This window comes from Carcharodon carcharias, chromosome 27 (assembly GCF_017639515.1).
Source record: "Carcharodon carcharias isolate sCarCar2 chromosome 27, sCarCar2.pri, whole genome shotgun sequence".
Lineage (NCBI taxonomy): Eukaryota > Metazoa > Chordata > Chondrichthyes > Lamniformes > Lamnidae > Carcharodon > Carcharodon carcharias.
In genome coordinates this window covers 2,534,451-2,550,583 of record NC_054493.1, presented here as the reverse complement: position 1 = coordinate 2,550,583, position 16,133 = coordinate 2,534,451, and the positions used below count along the sequence as shown (strand labels likewise).

General features: G+C 53.5%; 1 long non-coding RNA gene across 1 annotated transcript; it reads left to right on the top strand.

Moving 5' to 3' along the window:
* The first annotated feature begins 2,114 nt into the window (after positions 1-2,114).
* LOC121270640 lies at positions 2,115-15,693 on the top strand. Its single transcript, XR_005941590.1, has 3 exons — positions 2,115-2,162; positions 7,892-7,984; positions 15,402-15,693. It is a non-coding gene; the product is annotated as an uncharacterized LOC121270640 (long non-coding RNA).
* Positions 15,694-16,133: the final 440 nt, after the last annotated feature.

Below are 16,133 nucleotides of genomic sequence, written 5' to 3'. Positions count from 1 at the left end.
CAAGAGATGCCTGTAGGTGAGGAAAGGATTTGCCTCTGGAGTGAAACCCAGTCGGGAGATGTTTACATTTATACAACCTCTTCCAAAATTTGGGGGAAAAGGTATTGAAGCATTCTTTATTTCATCCGAGAAGCTAGCGAAACCGATGAAATGGCCACAGGAAGACTGGACATTATTATTACAGTCTAAGTTGTTAGGTAGGGAGCATGAGGTTTTTGGCTTCTCTTTCAGAAGACATGTTGGTGAATTATGATGTGGTGAGAAAGGCTATCTTGAGTGCATAGGCGTTGGTTCCTGAAGCACAAAGGCAGGAATTTAGGAATATGAGAAATCAGCCTGGGCAAACTCATATTGAGTTTGAAAGAGTAAAACCAAATAATTTTGACCGATGGACCCGGGCATTAAAAATAGAAGCAATGTATGCAGCTCTTAGGGAAGTAATTCTTTTGGAACAACTTAAAGATTCAATCCCTTCGGTAGTGAGAACTCATGTGGGGGAATGGAGGGTTGATTCTGGAAGACGAGCAGCAGAGGTAGCTGACGATTATGAGTTTGTTCATAGAGTAAACCTTTCTTCCATCACTCTTTCAAATCGGAAAAGGATTAAAAAGTGGGAAGGTGAACAGAAAGTAGGTAGTCAGGGAAGAGGAGTAGCTGGAAGTTCCCAGGAAGTTCTTTTTTACAGAGCTGGGGACCAAGGACCTCGAGGGTAGGTTAGCTAGCGCCATGGGGAAGGTTTCAAATTTAAGTTTAGCGAATGATGGCCTTCCTTCCAATGAGGTCACTGAAATGTTTCCCGCATTTAGTTAATTCAGAAATCTGGAGTGCAAAGGGACTTGGGAGTCCCTAGTCCAGGATTCTCTTAAGGTTAACTCGCAGGTTGAGTCGGTAGTTAGGAAGGCAAATGCAATGTTGGCATTTATTTCGAGAGGACTAGAATATAAAAGCAGGGATGTGCAGCTGAGGCTTTATATAAGGCTCTGGTCAGACCACATTTAGAATATTGTGAGCAATTTTGGGCCCCGTGTATCTCAGGAAGGATGTGCTGGCCCTGGAGAGGGTCCAGAGGAGGTTCACGAGAACGATCCCAGGAATGAAAAGGCTTTAACATATGAGGAACATTTGAGGACTCTGGGTCTATACTCGATGGAGTTTAGAAGGATGAGGAGGGGGGATCTGATTGAAACTTACAGAATACTGAAAAGCCTGGATAGAGTGGATGTGGGGAAGATGTCTCCATGAGTAGGAGAGACTCGGACCTGAGGCACAGCCTCAGAGTAAAGGGAAGAGCTTTTAGAACAGAGATGAGGAGAAACTTCTTTAGCCAGAGAGTGGTGAATCGATGGAATTCATTGCCACAGAAGGATGTGGAGGCCGGGTCATTGAGTGTGTTTAAGACCGAGATAGATAGGTTCTTGATTGGTAAGGGGGTCAAAGATTACAGGGAGAAGGCGGGAGAATGGAACTGATCTGGCGACCTATCGCAACACTCCAAGAGGGCCCTGCCCTGGTTAGTGGACAGGACAAGCATATGTGACAAGCGGTGCGGCGCCCTGCGCCTTAAGACGTTACTATCTCCACCAGACTTACAAGCTTACGAAGCACAACAGAGAACGCAGGACGAACGGATATCACAAGGTCAGAATCGGTCCTGAATTTCATTAGCGGCAGGAATATCTGCAGAATCGGAGCAGTTGCGGTCACGCGTGAACCCACCGGGGCCTCAGCAGGCCGGACGGTCGGGCGAACCCACCTTTCCCGCACACGGAAGGAGCAGGTGACGACGACCATGGAACCGCTCTCGCAAGAAACCCACCTGGGTTCACCGATGGATGTCCCTCCTGCGAAGGGAGGGAAATCTGCCCTCCTCCCCTGGGCTGGCCTACGTGACCCCCTCACCGCGAGGCGGCCGGCTCTTAAATGCCCTCTGGGCGAGGGTGCAATCAGGGACGGGCCATAAACGCTGGCCCTTTAGATCACAAGTCAACCCAGGGGCAGTGTCCCTTTAAATAGGCAAGTCGCCCTCTGCGCATGCTCAGTCGGCTCCATCACTCCCCCCCCCCCCCCCCCCCCCAACCCCGGAACCAGGCGCCGGCAATGCGCCTGCGCGCTGGATTCAGAAGGCCAGGTCGACGACCGACGGGCCGAATGTCCGCCGGAAAGTGAGTTTTGCCCCGCGAAAGCGAGCGAGGGAGGGAGGGAGCTCGCCGTGGGGTGGGGTTCAGGAGAGCGGGGAGAAAGAGAGCGAGAGAGAGAATCAAATAAAAGACAAACCCTGAGATCCGAACCCAGACCAACGGACTTCAGCAGGAGCGGCGGCTGGAAGAGCGGAGCACGTGATCTCCATTGGGCGGAGGGGCGTGGCCGGGATGGTGAATGACGTGAGCTGGTACCAATCGGCACAGCGAGGTGCCGGGGTGGAGGGCGGGGTTTCGCGTCCGGTTGGTCCTCCAACCATTGGCGGCGCGGCAAGGAAGGAAGGGGCGTGGCCCGGCCCCGCTCTCCATTCCCGCTAGGGTTTATTGTGACGTGTCACCCAGGGCCCGCTGAGTGACTCGCGCTCCGACCAATAGGGTGGCGGAGTAGCTGGAGGACCGGGAAAGAGCGGCGGGTCCTCCAACCAATGGCGGCGCGGCAAGGAAGGAAGGGGCGTGACCCGCCCCCCCCCCCACCCGGCCGGCTCTCCCTCCCGCTGGGGCTTATTGTGACGTGGCACCCAGTGCCCGCTGAGTGACTGGCGCTGCGACCAATAGGGAGGCAGCTGGAGGACCGGGAAAGGGCGGTGGGTCCTCCAACCAATGGCAGCCTGCGCCAGGGCTTGACGTAGTTGTTGGGGGAGGGGCAAGATGTGGTGGTGGTGGTGGCACCTCCAGCTGTGTGGCTGGTCAGAGGTCAGAGGGCGAGCTGGGGAAAGGAGGACATCTGGCTTCTCCCTCCTACCCAAAACCCACAAACATGGCCGTCCCGGGTAGACCAATGGTGTCAGCCGGTTCCTGCCCCATGGAACTCATCACTAGTCATCTTGACTCCCTTCTCTCTCCCCTTGCCCAGTCCCTTCCCAACTACATCCACAATTCCTCTACATCATATCAACCATTTCCAGTTCCCTAGCCCCCAACCACCTCCTCTTCACCATGGACGTCCAACTAATCCCTCTACAGCTCCATCCTCTTCGCCATGGACACCCGATCCCTCTACACCTCCATCCTCCTCCCCATGGAGGTCCAATCCCTCTACACCTCCATCCTCTTCGCCATGGACGTCCAATCCCTCTACACCTCCACCCTCTTCGCCATGGACGTCCAATCCCTCTACACCTCCACCCTCCTCACCATGGACGTCCATCCAATCCCTCTACACCTCCATCCTCCTCACCATGGACGTCCATCCAATCCCTCTACACCTCCGTCCTCTTCACCGTGGACGTCCATCCAATATCTCTACACCTCCATCCTCCTCACCGTGGACGTCCATCCAATATCTCTACACCTCCATCCTTCTCACCATGGACGTCCATCCAATCCCTCGACACCTCCATCCTCTTTACCATGGACGCCCAATCCCTCTACACCTCCACCCTCTTCGCCATGGACGTCCAATCCCTCTACACCTCCACCCTCCTCACCATGGACATCCAATCCCTCTACACCTCCATCCTCCTCACCATGGACGTCTATCCAATCCCTCTACACCTCCATCCTCCTCACCATGGACGTCCATCCAATCCCTCTACACCTCCATCCTCTTCACCATGGATGTCCATCGAATCCCTCTATAGCTCCATCCCCACCCCACCGGGATGGTCTGAGGGCTCTCCACTTCTTCTTCAAACAGAGGCTCGAACAATCCCCATCCACCACGACACTCCTCCGTCTGGCTGAACTTATCCTCTCACTGAACAATTTCTCCTTTAAATCCTCTCACTTCCTCCAAATAAAAGGTGTGGCTATGGGTACCCACATAGGCCCCAGCTATGCCTGTCTCTTTATGGCATAGGAGTGGACCAGGGTATCCCGGAGGGAACGATCCCTACGGAATGCCACTAGAGAGGGGTGAAAGGAAGATGTGTTTGGTGGTGGCATCATACTGGAAATGGTGGAGGATGATCCTTTCAATGCGGAGGCTGGCAGGATGATAAGTGAGGACAAAGGGGACTCTTATCATGTTTCTGGGAGGGAGAGGAAGGTGTGAGGGCGGATGCGCTGGAGATGGGCTGGACATGGTTGAGGGCCCTGTTAACCACCATGGTTGGAAACCTCTGTTAAGAAAGAAGGAGGACATGTCAGAGGAACTGTTTTGGAAAGTGGCATTATCAGAACAGATGTGACGGAGATGAAGGAACTGTTCTAGTCCTACTCCACCCCCTCCCACAACTCTTTTTCCGGTACATCGATGATTACTTCGGTGCTGCTTCGTGCTCTCGTCTGGAACTGGAAAAATTTATTAATTTTGCTTCCAATTTCCACCCCTCCATCATTTTCACGTGGTCCATCTCTGACCCTTCCCTTCCCTTCCTTGACCTCTCTGTCTCAATTTCTGGTGATAGACTGTCCACCAATATCCATTACGAGCCTACCGACTCCCACAGCTACCTCGACTACAGCTCCTCACACCCCGCTTCCTGTAAGGACTCCATTCCATTCTCTCAGTTCCTTCGCCTCCGTCGCATCTGTTCCGATGATGCCACTTTCCAAAACAGTTCCTCTGACATGTCTTCCTTCTTCCTTAACCGAGGTTGTCCACCCACGGTGGTTGACAGGGCCCTCAACCGTGTCCGGCCCATCTCCCGCGCATCCACCCTTGCACATTCCTCTCCCTCCCAGAAACATGATAGGGTCCCCCTTGTCCTCACTTATCATCCCACCAGCCTCCACATTCAAAGGATCATCCTCCACCATTTCCGCCAACTCCAGCATGATGCCACCACCAAACATATCTTCCCTTCACCCTCACTGTCGGCATTCCATAGGGATCGTTCCCTCCGGGACACCCTGGTCCACTCCTCCATCACCCCCTACACCTCAACCCCCTCCCACTGCACCTTCCCTTGCAACCGCAGAAGGTGCAACACCTGCCCCTTTACTTCCCCCCTCCTCACTGTCCAAGGGCACAAATACTCCTTTCAAGTGAAGCGGCATTTCACTTGTACTTCCCTCAATTTAGTCTACTGCATTCGCTGCTCCCAATATGGTTTCCTCTACATTGGAGAGACCAAACGCAGACTGGATGACCGCTTTGCGGAACACCTTCAGTCTGTCCGCAAGCATTACCCAGACCTCCCTGTCTCTTGCCATTTCAACACTCCACCCTGCTCTCATGCCCACATGTCCGTCCTTGGCCTGCTGCATTGTTCCAATGAAGCTCAACACAAGCTGGAGGAACAACACCTCATCTTCCGACTAGGCACTTTACAGCCTTCCGGACTGAATATTGAGTTCAACAATTTTAGATCATGAACTCTCTCCTCCATCCCCACCCCCTTTCTGAACTCTCCCCTCCTTTTTTCCAATAATTTTATAGATTTCTCTTTTCCCACCTATTTCCATTATTTTTAAATGTATTTCCATCCATTGTTTTATCTCTACCTTTTAGCCTATTTCGATCCCTTCCCCCCCACCCCCAGTAGGGCTATCTGTACCTTCCCCCCACCCCCACTAGGGCTATCTGTACCTTCACCCCACCCCCACCCCCACTAGGGCTATCTGTACCTTCACCCCCACCCCACCCCCACTAGGGCTATCTGTACCTTCACCCCACCCCACACCCACTAGGGCTATCTGTACCTTCACCCCACCCCCACTAGGGCTATCTGTACCTTCACCCCACCCCACCCCCACTAGGGCTATCTGTACCTTCCCCCCACCCCACCCCCACAAGGGCTCTCTGTACCTTCACCCCACCCCCACTAGGGCTATCTGTACCTTCACCCCACCCCACCCCCACTAGGGCTATCTGTACCTTCCCCCCACCCACCCCCACTAGTGCTATCTGTACCTTCAATCCCACCCCACCCTCAGTAGGGCTATCTGTACCTTCACCCCACCCCCACCCCCCACTAGGTCTATCTGTATCTTGCTTGTCCTGCTTTCCACCCTTAACTAGCACATTCCTTTAGACAATATCACCACCTTCAACACCGCTTTGTTCTTTTGTCTGTGACATCTTTTGGTTATCTCCACCTATCACTGGCCCTCTATCCAGCTCTACCTGTCCCACCCCCACCCCCACCTTAAACCAGCTTATATTTCACCCCTTCCCTTTTCTATATTTCCTTAGTTCTGTTGAAGAGTCACGCGGACTCGAAACGTCAACTGCGTCCCTCTCCGCTGATGCTCTGCCAGACCGGCTGAGTTTTTTTCCCAGATATTTCTGTCTTTGTTCGGGGAAAGGAGGCTCTCGGGTCACCTGATGGTAACTGACGCAGCTGAAATTGGCGGCCGCGCAGCCTACTTCCTCCTGAAGATTGGGGGTTGGGGGGGGGGGGAAGCGAGCGCCCTCGCCGGGCTGGTCAACGGCGCAACCGAGGGCTCGTCCGGGGTAACCCGCCGAGGGACGTCGTCGTCGGAGGGGAGGTCGGGGATGGGGGAAACCCTCCAGCCGGACCTCCCTCGAGCCCCGGGTGGAGTCAGGTCCCACCCTCCAACCTGGAGGGAACGGCCTCTGAAGCACTTGTTTCGAGACCCTTGATTTCGCCTCGTGCAGCCTGGTGAATTAAAATTGGGGGGGGGGAGAGAGAGGGGCACTGGTTAACGATGGCTGGATCATCCAGGCCAGGTCCAGGGGGCAGGAAGGGTGGGGGGGGGCCTGTCCAAATGAACCTCGACGGAGCTGGGAGCAAAGGGGCGTGCGCAGGGGTGTGTGCTAGCGCAACGGGGGTGGGGGGGGGGGGGATTTAAGTTAAATTTGACAGGCTGGTGGGCAAAACGATTGCTCCTCCACCGGGGTCGCTTTAGAGAGAATAAAGCCACAAGATACCCAGGTTTTCAAACAAACAGAAGAAATTTTACTGAACAAGAGCCAGCGATGCAAACAGTCGACGCTACTTGTCTTATGCTCCAACATCCAGAATTAAACATGAATTAACAGGGAAACCGTGGTCGAACACACCACAAACTCGTACGTTAAATGGCAGACACGACTAGAACAGATTGCACAATCCACCCAGACATCAATGAGTCATAAAAATTCCTTCTTCAGCATCTGTCTTCCCCACTAGGAATTTCAGCTCTTCTCCCTCGAGGACCTAGCCTCAACAGCTGCTCCCGTTCACCCCGGATGCCTTCCTGCTTCCCCTTCACCCTGAGAGTCGACCTCAGGCAGCAGGACTCGAGCGGCGAATGCCCCTTGCTACTGCTCGCCACCCAGCTGCTCAATCTCTTCTCCCGAGACTGCGTCCACACTGGATTCCCGCAGCAGCACTCGGGCGGTAGTATGCCCCCTTGCTACTGCTCGCCGCCCAGCTGCTCAATCTCTTCTCCCGAGACTGCGTCCACGCTGGATTCCCGCAGCAGGACTCGGGCGGTAGAATGCTCCCTTGCTACTGCTCACCGCCCAGCTGCTAAATCTCTTCTCCCGAGACTGCGTCCACACTGGATTCCCAAGGCTGCGTCCCCAGCATCTAATCACCCAGTACCGGCCCCGCTTCTCTTGATCAGAGCCCTACTGCTCACTGGAGGGTTCATGCTAAATTTGACAGGGTGATGGGCAAAACTATTGCTCCTTCACTGGGGTCGCTTAAAGAAACATTTCCCCGTTCGTTCGGGTTTGCTGTTACGTTGGAAGTTCGGTTTTAATAATGCCAGAAGGTGGGAATGATACACGACATGTGGCCAGAGGTTATGGTCAGCCCGGCACTGATCCCTCCCCCACTCTCTGTGCTATTGTTTCACAGGAGCTGGACAGATTCCCACAATTGCCCCGAGGCGCCTTCCATTCGGACTCATTCACCGTGGTCGCTTTTGGACCTTGAGTTTCATCTGGAAAGGTTGGTGGTCGGCCGGAAGGTGGGGCAGAATTTAAGAACCGAGGAATTGACAAAAAAAATTAACAAGGAGGGAGAAATTGAGAGTATGAGGCGAAGCTAGCTAGAAATGTCGAAACAGATAGTAAGAGTTCCTCACAGTATTTACAAAGGAAAAGAGCAAGTAAGTTGAGCTTGGGGCCTCTCTGGGGACTATGGGAACGGCAGAATATCATTGAACAGATGTTTTGTGCCTGTCTTCACTGTAAAAGACAGAACCCAGAAATAATTGCAAAGCACGGTGTCTTTACAGCGCAGAAGGAGGCTATTCAGCCCATCGAGCCGGCACTGGCTCTCCGAAGGAGTGTTCCACCCAGTCCCACACCCCTGCCTTATTCCCCATAATCTTGCACATTCCCTCTTTTCTCAGGTAGCAATACCCCCTTTCCAATACCTCCCCCCCCGATCGAACCTGCCTCCCACCACCCTCTCGGCACCGCCCCCCCCCCCCCCCCCCCCCCCCCCCCAAGGGAGAAAACATTTCTCCTCACATCACATTCACTCCTTTTTTGTCATTTACTTCCCGTCTGAATCAGGAAGCAGAAAGGAGGGAAATACTTCAACCAAGGACAATCGCCAGGGAAAGGGTATTGAGATTATGGGAAGGTCCCCGCAGAATGAAAATTAGTGAACGTGGCTCCTCTATTCAATAACGGAGGGAGTGGGGGGGGGGGGGGGGGGGGGTGGGGGGTACAGAAAGCAGGATACTGCAGGCCAGTTAGCCTAACGTCCGTCAGAGGGAGGATGCTGGAATCTATTATTCAGTAAGTGAAGGCAGGGGCACTGAGAAAATCTTAAATGCGTTCGGGCAGAGTCAATGTGGTTCCGGTGAAAGGGAAATCACAGTTTTGACGAACTCATCAGAGTTCTCTGAGGAAGTGAAAAGCCACAGGGATAAAGGGGAACCTGTAGATGTGGCGGAACTGGATTTCTGAAAGGCGTTCGGTAAAAGCCGGTGGGGGGGGGGCGGGGTCACATTAAAATAAGAGCTCCCCACCATGGCGTAGGGGATAGTATATTAACACGGATTGGCTAGCTAACAGGAAGCAGAGAGTAGGCATAAATGGGTAATTTTTCAGGTTGGCAAGCTGTGGAGTGCCACGGGGATCGGCGCCGGGGCCTCAACTACGTACCAGTGACGGAGGTGCCCGGACATACGGTTACTAAACTTTGCCGATGACACAAAGGCAGGTAGGAGAGGAAGCTGGGAAGAGGACATGAGGAGGCGGCTGAAGGGACACCGGTCAGTTGAAGCGAGCGGGCAAAAGAACTGGCAGGCGGAGTATAATGCGGGAAAACGGGAACTTGTCCAATTCGGCGGGGAGAACAGGAAAGCAGGAATATTATCTAAACGGAGAGAGATGGCAGAACTCTGCGGTGCGGAGGGACCTGGGTGTCCTGGTACCTGAAGGACAAAAAGTTGGTATGCAGACACAGCGAGTGATTAGGAAGGGGGGGCTGGAATGTTGCCGTTTATAGCGAGGGGAACGGGATATAAAAGTCGGGATGTTTTGCTACAGTTGTACGGGGAGTTGATGAGACCCTCCCCCCCCCAAACTGGACTGCTGCATCCAGTTTTGATCTCCATATTTAAGAAAGGGTATAAATGGCGCTAGAAACCATTCGGAGAGGGTTCACTTGACCGATTCCTGGGACGGAGGGTGGTAGCTTATGAGGACAGGTCGAGCAGGTTGGAGTTTAGAAGAATGAGAGGCGATCTTATTCAAACAGGTCAGAATCTGGGGTGGTGGTGGTGGTGGTGGTGGTGGGGCTCGACAGCGTGGATCCTGAGAGGATGTTTCCCCTCGTGGGAGAGACTCCCACGGGGGCGAGGGGGAGGGGGACACGGTTTAAAAATGAGGGGTCATCCGTTTGAGACGCTGACGAGAATTTACCCCTCGGAGAGGGTGGTGGGTCTTTGGAGTCTTTTTCCCCACAGAGCAGCGGAGGCAGGGGTTGCTGAATATTTTTAAGGCCGAGCCGGACGGAAGTCGGATCGACAAGGGAGTCGACGGGGAAGTGGAGTCGAGAGCCGCAATCGGATTGGGCCAGGATCCTATTGGATGGTGGGGGGGGGGGGAGGGGGAGAGCTTCCTCGAGGGGACCGATAGCCTACTCCCGCTCCGAATCCATGCGCTTCACAGGAGCGATGACCCTGTGAGGGAACGATCCCAGGAATGAAAAGGCTTTAACGTATGAGGAACGTTTGAGGACTCTGGGTCTACACTCGATGGGAGTTTAGAAGGATGAGGAGGGGGGGGGATCTGATTGAAACTTACAGAATACTGAAAGACCTGGATAGAGTGGGACGTGGGGAAGATGTTTCCATTAGTAGGAGAGACTAGGACCCGAGGGGCACAGCCTCAGAGTAAAGGGAAGACCTTTTAGAACAGAGATGAGGAGAAACTTCTTTAGCCAGAGAGAGGTGAATCGATGGAATTCATTGCCACAGAAGGCGGTGGAGGCCGGGTCATTGAGTGTATCTAAGAGCGAGATAGACTGGTTCTTGATTGGTAAGGGGGGGTCAAAGGTTACGGGGAGAAGACAGGAGAATGGGGTTGAGAAACTTATCGGCCGTGATTGAATGGGGGAGCAGACTCGATGGGCCGAATGGCCTCATTTCTGCTCCTACGTCTTATGGAGTCACACGGGGGAAGCGAAACTGAGGACCCTGGCCGTGGGCGTGGCGTGACGCGACACAGGGACGTAGGAGCGGGAGTAGCATTCAGCCCCTCGAGCCTGCTTCGCCATTCCACAGGATCCTGGCTGATCGCCCTCCTCGACGCCGTTTACCCTCCCTCTCCCCGTGACCCCAGTGTCGTCAGTTATCTAGGAGCCTATCGGTCTCGGTCTCGAACCCCCTCAGCGGCTAGACTTCCACATCCCTCTGGGGTCCAGAATTCCAAAAGATTCACCACCCTCCCCGAGCGAAGAGGTTCCTCCTCGTCTCCGTCCCAAACGGCCGACCCCTTATCCTGAGACTGGGTCCCCTGGTTCTAGCACCCCGCCCCCACCAGCCAGGGGGAAACATCCTTCCTGCATCCACCCTGTCGAGGGCCTGGAAGGGTTTTGAATGTTTCAATCAGATCACCTCTCATTCTTCTGAACTCTAGAGAGTACAGGACCAGTCTCCCCATACGACAATCCCGCCATCCCAGGAATCGGTCTGGTGAGTTCTCTGCTGCACTCCCTCCCCGGCAAGTGTATCCTCTCTTAGGTAAGGGAGACCAAAACTGCACACGATATACTCGGGAGTGGTCTCACCAAGGCCCCGCGCAGCTGCAGTAAGTCTTCCTTGCTCCTGCACTCAAGTCCTCTCTGGCAATGAAGGCCAACAAACCGTCTGTCTTCCTAACTGCTCGCAGCATCTTAAGCTTTCAGCGACTCGTGAACAAGGACACCCAGGTCCCTCTGGACATCGGCACTTGCCTACCCTTTCGCTGTTTAGGAAACGTTCTGTGTTTCTCTTCTTCCTAATAAAGTGGTTAATTTCCACGTTATATTCCGTCTGCCACGTTCCTGCCCACTTGCTCGGGGAAGTGTGAGGTCACGCGCTTTGGTAGGAAGAATAGAGGCTATTTTCTAAATGGGGGAGAGAATTCAGAAACCTGGAGTGCAAAGGGACTTGGGAGTCCCTAGTCCAGGATTCTCTTAAGGTTAACTTGCAGGTTGAGTCAGTAGTTAGGAAGGCAAATGCAATGTTGGCATTTATTTCGAGAGGACTAGAATATAAAAGCAGGGATGTGCCGCTGAGGCTTTATATAAGGCTCTGGTCAGACCACATTTAGAATATTGTGAGCAATTTTGGGCCCCGTGTATCTCAGGAAGGATGTTCTGGCCCTGGAGAGGGGTCCAGAGGAGGTTCATGAGAACGATCCCAGGAATGAAAGGCTTTAATATATGAGGAACGTTTGAGGACTGTGGGTCTATACTCGATGGGGTTTAGAAGGATGAGGTGGGGGGGGGATCTGATTGAAACTTACAGAATACTGAAAGGCCTGGATAGAGTGGGACGTGGGGAAGATGTTTCCATTAGTAGGAGAGACTCGGACCCAAGGGGCACAGCCTCAGAGTAAAGGGAAGACCTTTTAGAACAGAGATGAGGAGAAACTTCTTTAGCTAGAGAGTGGTGAATCTATGGAATGCATTGCCACAGAAGGCTGTGGAGGCCAGGTCATTGAGTGTATTTAAGAGCGAGATAGACAGGTTCTTGATTGGTAAGGGGATCAAAGGTTACGGGGGGAAGGCGGGAAGTGGTTGAGAAACTTATCAGCCGTGACTGAATGGCGGAGCAGACTCGATGGGCCAAATGGCCTAATTTCTGCTCCTATGTCTTACGGCCTGTCCAAGTCTCCTTGAATCCTCTTTGTATCCTCCTCACAGCTTACGTTCCCACCTCGTTCAGTGTCATTGGCAAACTTGGAAATATTACGTTTGGTCTCCACCCCCAAGTCATTGATATGGATGATGAACAGCCGGGGGCCCAAGCACTGATCCTTGCGGTACCCCACGAGTCACTGCCTGCCACCCCGATCGTGGCCCATTTATTCCTACTCTCTGTTTTCTGAGTCTTAACCGATCCTCAATCCCATGCCGGTATATCACTGCACCCCCCCTCCCCCCGCACCGCCCCCACCCCCCCCAACTCCCGCCGCCCCCCCCCCCCCCCCCCCCCCCCCCCCCCCCCCCCCACAATCCCATGCGCTCGAACTGTGTTTACCAACCTCCTGTGAGGGGCCTTATCCTACTCCATCCGAACCATCGAAACGTTACAGCACAGGAGGAGGCCATTCGGCCCATCTTGTCCATGCCAGCCCGAGGGCACCGCTTCGTGGAAAATCCAAATACGCCACATCCACAGGTACCCCCTTATCTATTCCGCCTGGTGTGACGTCCTCAAAAAGCTCCAGGAGGTTGGTCAGAAATGAGTCCCGCTGCATCAATTCGTCTACCTTGGCTCGAATTCTTTGTTCCGTTAAATTATTCGTCTGTGGGATGGGGTGCATGGGCTGGCTAGGGCCAGCATTTATTGCCCACCCACCCCCTAACTGTCCTTAGGAACCTTAAGAGTGGCTCGCTCGGCCATTTCGGAGGGTGTTTGAAGAGCCGACCCCCATGGCTGTGGGTCTGGAGTCACTTGTAGGCCAGACCGGGTAAGGAGGGCAGATTTCCCTCCCCTAATTCCAGGTTTTTTTTTTAATCGAATTCACATTTCACCACGTGCTGCGGTGGGACTTGACCCCCGGGTCCCTGGAGCGTGACTCTGGGTCTCTGGATTACTGTCCACTGACAACACCCCTTACCTCCCTGTGTGCATTCGGATAGAATCGCAGATTCACACGGTGCAGAAGTGGCCCTTCGAGTCTGCACAGGACACCGTGAGAAACGCCCGACCTACCTCCCTAACCCCACTGACTAGCACTTGGCCCCCGTAGCCTTGAATGTTAGGAGGTGCCGTGCGCTCATCCAGGGACTTTTTAAAGGATGTGAGACAAACCCACCTCCACCACCCTACCAGGCAGCGCATTCCAGACCCTCACCACCTTCTGGGTAAAAAAGTTTCTCCTCACATCCCCCGACTAAACCTCCTGCCCCTCACCTTGAACTTATGCCCCCCTCGTGACTGACCCTTCAACTAAGGGGAGCAGCTGCTCCCTATCCACCCTGTCCGTGCCCCTCATATTCTTGTACACCTCGATCAGGTCACCCCCTCAGTCTTCTCTGCTCCAGCAAAAACAACCCAAGTCTATCCAAACCTCTCTTCATTCAGTGGACAGCAATCCACAGAGTGCTTTAAATTCTGCCTTTTTAACCTTGGTACGCATTTCGACCCCGTTCGACGCTGGCCTTTCGATTCTGCTCTCGTTCCCTCCTTTTCCACTTCCCGTGACCAGCGTTGTTTCTCTCCAATCAGAATTCCGCGCCCCCCCCCGCCCTCGCTGACAAAAGCCAGTTTAAACCGCTCCCCAGCAGCGCTCGCGAATCTCCCCCTGTGGTTAGCAGAGACTGTACCAAGTCTCCCCCCCACCCCCGACCCCCAACCACCGTCACAGTTAAAGGAAGGTGGTGGCATAGTGTGGTTTTGTCACTAGAGTAACGCTCTGAGGACCCGGGTTCCAAATCCCACCCACCATGGCAGGCAACAAAATTTGAATTCAATATAATATATATATATTTTAAAACAAAATCTAGAAACAAGTCCGGCGAGGAGAGGTTGGTTCGGCTGGGCCTGTATTCACGGGAGTTTGGAAGAACGAAAGGGGATCTGATCGAACGGTATAAAATCCCAACAGGGCCGGACAGACTGGAGGCAGGGAGGAGGACGTTTCCCCTAGTCGGGGAGTCAAAAACCAGGGGCCACAGTGAGGAGGTGGGGAGGCTGCAGAAGGATCTGGACAGGTTAGGAGAATGGGCAAAGAAGTGGCAGATGGAACACAACGTGGGTAAGTGTGAGGTCATGCACTTTGGTAGGAAGGATAGAAGCATGGACTATTTTCTAAATGGGGGAGAGAATTCAGAAATCTGGAGTGCAAAGGGACTTGGGAGTCCTAGTCCAGGATCCTCTTAGGGTTAACTTGCAGGTTGAGTCGGTAGTTAGGAAGGCAAATGCAGTGTTCGCATTTATTTCGAGAGGACTAGAATATAAAAGCAGGGATGTGCCGCTGAGGCTTTATAAGGCTCTGGTCAGACCTCATTTAGAATATTGTGAGCAATTTTGGGCCCCGTGTATCTCAGGAAGGATGTGCTGGTCCTGGAGAGGGTCCAGAGGAGGTTCACGAGAACGATCCCAGGAATGAAAAGGCTTTAAAATATGAGGAACGTTTGAGGACTCTGGGTCTATACTCGATGGAGTTTAGAAGGATGAGGTGGGGGGGGGGATCTGATTGAAACTTACAGAATACTGAAAGGCCTGGATAGAGTGGGATGTGGGGAAGATGCTTCCATCAGTAGGAGAGACTAGGACCCGAGGGGCACAGCCTCAGTGTAAAGGGAAGACCTTTTAGAACAGAGATGAGGAGAAACTTCTTTAGCCAGAGAGTGGTGAATCGATGGAATTCATTGCCACAGAAGGCTGTGGAGGCCGGGTCATTGAGTGTATTTAAGAGCGTGATAGATAGGTTCTTGATTGGTAAGGGGGTCAAAGGTTACGGGGAGAAGGTGGGAGAATGGGGGTTGAGGAACTTATCAGCCATGATTGAATGGCGGAGCAGACTCGATGGGCCGAATGGCCTCACTTCTGCTCCAATGTCTTAGGTTAGGCCATTTAGGACTGAGGCGAGGAAATATTTCTTCGCTCAGAGTGTGGTCAGCCTGTGGAGGGCCGGGGTCGCTGAGAGTACCCGAGAAGGAAATTGATCATTTCTTTTTTTTTGGATATTAGGGGGCATCAATGTGGTGTGGAGAGGAAGCGGGAACACGGCGTTGAGGTAGAGGATCGGCCATGATCGTACTGAAAGGTGGAGCAGGCTCGAGGGGCCGAATGGCCTGCTCCTTAGTCTGTACGACCCCCGAAACCACTGTCGATTGTTGTAAAAAAAACCCATCCGGTTCACCCATGTCCCTTTTTAGGGGAGGGAAACCCGCCGTCCTTACCTGGTGTGACCCACACGTGACTCCAGGCCCACAGCCATGTGGTCGACTCTTAACAGCCCTAATAATCGAGAGCGAGTCCGGACGGGCAATAAATGAACGAGCTGCAGTCCTGAAATGTGATTATTTTTGAAACGTGGACATCATTGGCCGGGCCCTGGCATTAATTGCCCCCCTTGAGAAGGTGGTGGGTGAGCTGCCTTCTCGAACCGCTGCAGTCCCCGTGTGGTGTAGGTACACCCACGGCGCTGTTAGGGAGGGAGTTCCAGGATTTTGTCCCCTGTGGTGTAGGTACACCCACAGCGCTGTTAGGGAGGGAGTTCCAGGATTTTGTCCCCTGTGGTGTAGGTACACCCACAGTAATGTTAGGGAGGGAGTTCCAGGATTTTGTCCCCTGTGGTGTATGTACACCCACAGTGCTGTTAGGAAGGGAGTTCCAGGATTTTGTCCCTGTGGTGTAGGTACACCCACAGTGCTGTTAGGGACGGAGTCCCAGGATTTTGCCCCTGTGGTGTAGGTACAC